The following is a 6,000-nucleotide window of genomic DNA, read 5'->3' on the forward strand; positions in this document are numbered from 1 at the left end:
AAATCGGGCAACAGGTTTAGGAAATTTGAAACATTAAAAATGACCCGTTTTTAAGGTGTCCGGTTAATTTTGCAGCCCAGTGTATATTAAGCAGGTACATTTCGTAGTGTGTACTTGTGTAGTTCAAAATGTCCCCATCAAATTAGAAACAAAAGAAGCAAAAAGCGCTTTAGAGTGGGCCCTGGTTCCGCGGAACCATGCTCAGTACGCCACTGCTAACTAATTCCATACGAGCCTTCCAATTAATCCCACACCATTACCGAGCCGCCGCCATACTGTACAGTCCCTACGGTGTTACACTGTGCGTAGCGTTCCCCAGGCCTGCTATACACTCGGTTTCTCCTGTCATCAGAAAAAAGGCAGTACCTGGATTCATCGGTGAACAATATTCTTCCCTAATCGTCATTATTCCAATCAACATGTTCACAAGCAAAATGCAATCTTTGCCTTCTATGGTCTCTGGTCAATGATGGCCACTTGGTGCCCTTCCAGGGCGTAAGTCGTTTTCGGCAAGTCTTCTTCTAATCGTATTTCGGCTGATTCTAAAGTTATAACTAAAGCTCGGGTTATAGGCAAAATGCCTTTTTTGCCTATTTTGTCTATTATAATTGTTTTTTGCACTTTTTGCCTTTTTTCGTAAATTCCGCCTATTTGTGCCTTTTTTAAAATTTCATGGTAGTACCCATGATATTATTCTATTACTAAACCATTCTATAATAAAATTTTGGGTCAATAATAAAATATCAATGGTTTGTTTACACAACAGATTTCTAGGAAAATGTACCTGATCGAGACTTGAGGGTTAACTATTTGGAAATCCCTAAGCTTTATTAGTTTATTATCAGTTGTACAGTCGGTTACTGTATCAGAGTTTAGTCACAAATTGCTATATCCTAGTTTAGTTTTGTTGCGTATACCGAAAAGCAAAGAACACGTTTTAAAACGTTTTAGACATTTGTGTGAAAAGATGACATCTAAATTAAGGCTATGGATTGCACCTTATTCGGAACTTTCTCTAGAAGGAGATGGAGCATTTTGTAAACCATGGGGCAAATCGGTAAGTTTTATTTTTTCTCTTTTTTTTTTCTCGTCCCACAACATAACTAAATTCTAAAGCGGTTTTAGAATTCTAATTATTTTTTTTTTAATTCTCAGATTTCAAGTAGAAAAAAGTACTTTATTGACCAGCATTGTGGAACCCCACTTCATAAACGTAATTTGGAAAAATTAAATTCATCTAAGTTAGCCCAAATATCTCTGCGGGATAGTTTAAGCAGTTCAAAAAAAGGAGGAAGACGCATTTAAATTTGATTTATGCCAGATGATGATTGCATCCAACATTCCTCTATATAAAGTTAATAACCCTAGTTTTAAATGCTTTTTCGAAAAATATCTTAATAAATCCTTACCGGACGAGAGTACATTGAGAAAACATACTGTGGAAAAATGTTATGTGGAATGTAGTTCAAAAATTAAGCGGGAGTTAGAGGGCAATTTTTTGTATATTATCGTGGATGAAACGACAGATGTATGCGGCAGGTATATAGCTAATTTAATGATTGGAATTTTGAACGAAAACTTTGCGAGAAAACCTTATTTAGTTGCCGTTAAAGAATTGGAAAAAACAAACAATTTAACAATAAGTCGATTTATACAAGATAGTTTAACAAACCTCTTTTTACCCAACCCTCTACCAGTGAATAAAATAGTTTTAATGCTTTCAGATGCTGCGGCATATATGTTAAAAGCTGCTGTTAATTTAAAGATTTTTTATCCTAATTTAATTCATTGCATTGTGTAGCCCACGGGGTAAATAGAATTGCTGAAGAAATAAGAAATCTGTTTCCGTTGGTAAATAATTTTATAAATTTTATGAAAAAAGTTTTTGTAAAGGCTCCGTTAAGGGTGCAAATATATAAAGAAAGACTTCCCGGTGTCCCTTTGCCACCTAAACCAATAATTACAAGGTGGGGAACCTGGCTCGAAGAAGTTTTTTTACTTTGAACACTGCAATGAAATAGAATTAGTTATGTCAGAATTTGATGATGATATTTCCGAAGCCATTCGAGAAGCAAAAAAAATATTAAAAAATCGCAAATTGAAACAGGAATTCGCTTATATCAATGACAATTATAAATTAATAGTTACCACAATTACCTTATTAGAAAAACAAGAGATAAATTTATGTGAGTCAGTAAAATTAATAGATAATTTAAAGACGAAAATTAAATCGGCACCTGGAAGTAACGGTCAATTAATTTTTAAAAAACTGAAATATGTTTTCGACAAGAATGAAGGTTTTTCGTTTTTATCTAATGTTGCTAAAGTTTTGAATGGGACATTTTCCGAGGAATTACAAATTATGCCAGATTTATTATTAGCTCTGAAATATGCTCCAATTACATCTGTCGATGTCGAACGTTCGTTTTCAATGTACAAATTAATTTTAAGTGATCGAAGACATAGTTTTAAGACCGAAAATATTGAAAAACATTTAGTTGTTTCTATTAATGATAAAATTTTAAGTGGTTACAATGTTTAATTATTAATTAACAGTTATTTAGTTACTAGTTTATTTATACTAATGTTATGATTATGATGTGTAAATATACCTGCCTTAAGTTAATATTACGTTAATTCACTTTGTACAATAAATAATAAGTTATATTCCTTTATTGCCTATATTTTGCCTAAATGTTAATATTCCTGCCTTTTTTAATAAAAATCTTTGCCTATATAGGCGCCTTTTTCTTCAATTTTTTTGCCTATAAATCCGAGCTTTAGTTATAACGATCCAAAAATTCATTTTGTAGAGAAGTAGGTACTGCTAACAAACCTTTGTCTCGGTGTACGAAGTATCAAAAACCGGTCTTGATTAGGAGTTATAACCCTTCTACGGCCATGACCGGGTCCTCTCGAGTTACTTCCAGTAACAGAAAAACGTGTTAACACTCTTGAAATGGTTGACTGAATGACGTTAAAACGTTCAGCGAGTTCGACTTGAGTGTATCTTTCTTCGCGGAGAGTAACGATTCTAATACAGTCCCTTTCAGACAAATTTCGATTTTCTTGCTGCTGGTGGTTCATTTCAAAGGAAAAAACACTCAATAAACTTGATAACTCCTTTAAACGTTTAGCAGAACGTATTTCAACCCAACTAAATTCGAAATAAAATGATGCACAACTAGCATGTTTTTAATTTTTTTGCAAGAAATGATAAAAACATCAGCTTTTTTACCGTTTTTTAGATAAATTTTACAATATACCGTGGGTAACAATAATATATTATCACAAAAATCGAAAGACTAAAATTATTTGATTTACCACGGTTTTTAAAATTATGCGTTAATTTTGGGATATTGTTCTCCTTAGCATGTTTGTATAACAGAGATTTTGAGGCCAAAAAATCGGTAGTGGGATCAATACATTGCCATATTATTTCTGCTTGGTAATGATGAGTTTGTTCCCGTCTCCATTTTTGAGTCGGTGTCTCGAAGTTAATTCCTGAAAACTTATTCCTTTAGCGGCCTGTCTAATGTAATGCAATTTGCATATTTGCTCAAGTCTAGATAGACATAATAAAACACATTGAAGAGTACAGGGGAAAACCAAATAATGTCACATTTTATACATATAGAGAAACACCAATAAATGTATAATTCTTGTGATATGTAAAAACTACTTAGCAGATTTGTTTCATTTTCATCGATATTATTAAATGTTATAATACTTCAATATTGATATATTAAAATTTTTAACATAAATATCAATTCAGACAAAGAAAAAAAGATCAAAAACAAGAAATGTCATTTTATTATTATGAATGTACCTATATTAAGCAGTTAACAATTCTTATTCATATTGTAAACTATCAAAGTATTCTCACTTTAAAGCATAACTCCTTCACTACATAAAAAACGCTGGACGGAAGGGCCGCCCGAGAACTTTAGATATCGTACCGATCTATTATCGTTATGGTACTAGATACTGGCATTCTATAAAAATAACAAAGTTACTCGTTATTTTGATATTTTAGAAACACCTTCTGTACTTGAAAGTATTTTATGGTTCTACGCATCATTAATTCCTGCATTTGAGAAAATGTTCGATGCCGTATTTCGGGGACTATAGATGTATAGATTATTGCATAAATCAGTAGAATATTATAGTCATACTTTCATTTCAAATTAGTTCATTTTTCTGAGAAATTAATAGTTTACAATATTTGCATTTCATTCTATTTCGTTTACGCCAGTCAATGCGCGAGATTAAGAACAAGATATTATCTCCGAATTCTATCCTACTGCATGGATTTTAATGAAATTTTGGGAGTAGCCCAATCTCCTAATTCAAAGTCTATCCTATATACTATGGCGCTTTTATCATGGGGGAGGTTCCCACCACTTCACAGGGGTGAAATATTTTTATTTTCGAATTACATGGAGAAAAAGGAAGATTTTTAAAAAAATTTAAAAATTCATTCTATAATTTGATCACATTTATTACAAAAACCATTCATTTTAAACCCGTTCAACTTTTTGAAAGTAGAAATAACACTATATTAAAAGGTATTGGAAAAGAAAAACAATGCATTTAAATTATGGTGGATGGGGAGTTAAATGTATATATTTTTCATTTTTTCTTAAAGTACATTAGTCATATATTTTTTTGCACCATATCTCGCTTAGTTTGTATGTAACCGACATTTAACGGTGCTCGTTTTAAAGGCCTTTTCAAACACTACAAAAGGTGTTGGTAGCATTACACACCTAAAACCTACCGTTCCTCTGTTATTTCAAGTTGAATACACCAATTTGAGCATGCACCAAAAAACAAACTATTTTCACCTACCATATCTCTTTTTGTATTATAAATAGAACATTTACGAAGGAACGAATCTCTTTATTATTTATAATCTAAAAAATGTTTTATATAGTGTTTTTAGTTCGATGCATAGTTTTTAAGGTATTCACAAAAAAACCGTCCGAAAAGGTGTCATTTTTCAATGAAAATGTCCAATTTTCAACTACGCATAACTCAAAAAGTATTGAGTTCTCAAAAAAAAACTATAACCAGTTTTTGCTTAGAAATAGGTTCTTTAGCCACTTCCGTGCTTATTTTGACCAACAAATTTTCCACCCCCTTGAAGAAGTGGGAACCGCCCCAAGATAAAACCGCCATAGTATATAGGGTAGATTTTGTTTCTTGAGCTATTCTCTGCTTACTGTGAAAATATCAAGTACATCAATGTAGTAGGATTGAATTCGGAGCCATATATCCTCATTGACTGCCCTACAATAATGCTCTGCTATGATCGCGTGAGAGAGGACACACATAAGATTATAGCAAAATTTCTATTTACCGTAACTTTTCGAGTTTTTCAGCTACAGCAATAAATTTTATGTCATTGGAAAGGTAATTTTGCATTCTTTTAAAATACGTAAAAATATACAGGGCGTATTAAAAAAAAATAAGATTTCTTATTCATTTCCGGTTCAACCGGAAGCCATATTTTTGGTAAAATTTATTGTGATAATAGATAATAAAGTACCATATATGTCTGCAAAATTTCAAATTTTACTTTCTATTAAGAAGGAAGTTACGGGCACTCGAATATTTTTTTATAAAAAATTCATAACTCCCCTCCTATGGGGAGTTAAGAAATCTGACTAATGTCATTTAATTTACTTATAGGATATTAAAAATGTATAAAATAAATAAAATAAAAAAATTCCTTGGAGCCATTTTTGAGAAAATCTAGTTCAAATTTATGTCAAATTTTGACCCCTTAAATATAGGCAACCCGTAACTTTTTCTGAAAAACGATAACATCCTTCTTATAGCCCCATCTTTAGGCTATATAACGACTTTTTCAAATTAAACTTATCTTAAACAAGTTTTTAGATAGGTAGGGAAATGTGTCGGGTGGGCGGTCGGCCATGTTGGCCGCCATTTTGAATTTGGAAATGTCAAATTCCGTATTTTTATTTACCTATCGAT

This window comes from Diabrotica virgifera, chromosome 5, assembly GCF_917563875.1.
Source record: "Diabrotica virgifera virgifera chromosome 5, PGI_DIABVI_V3a".
In the NCBI taxonomy this organism is placed as follows: domain Eukaryota; kingdom Metazoa; phylum Arthropoda; class Insecta; order Coleoptera; family Chrysomelidae; genus Diabrotica; species Diabrotica virgifera.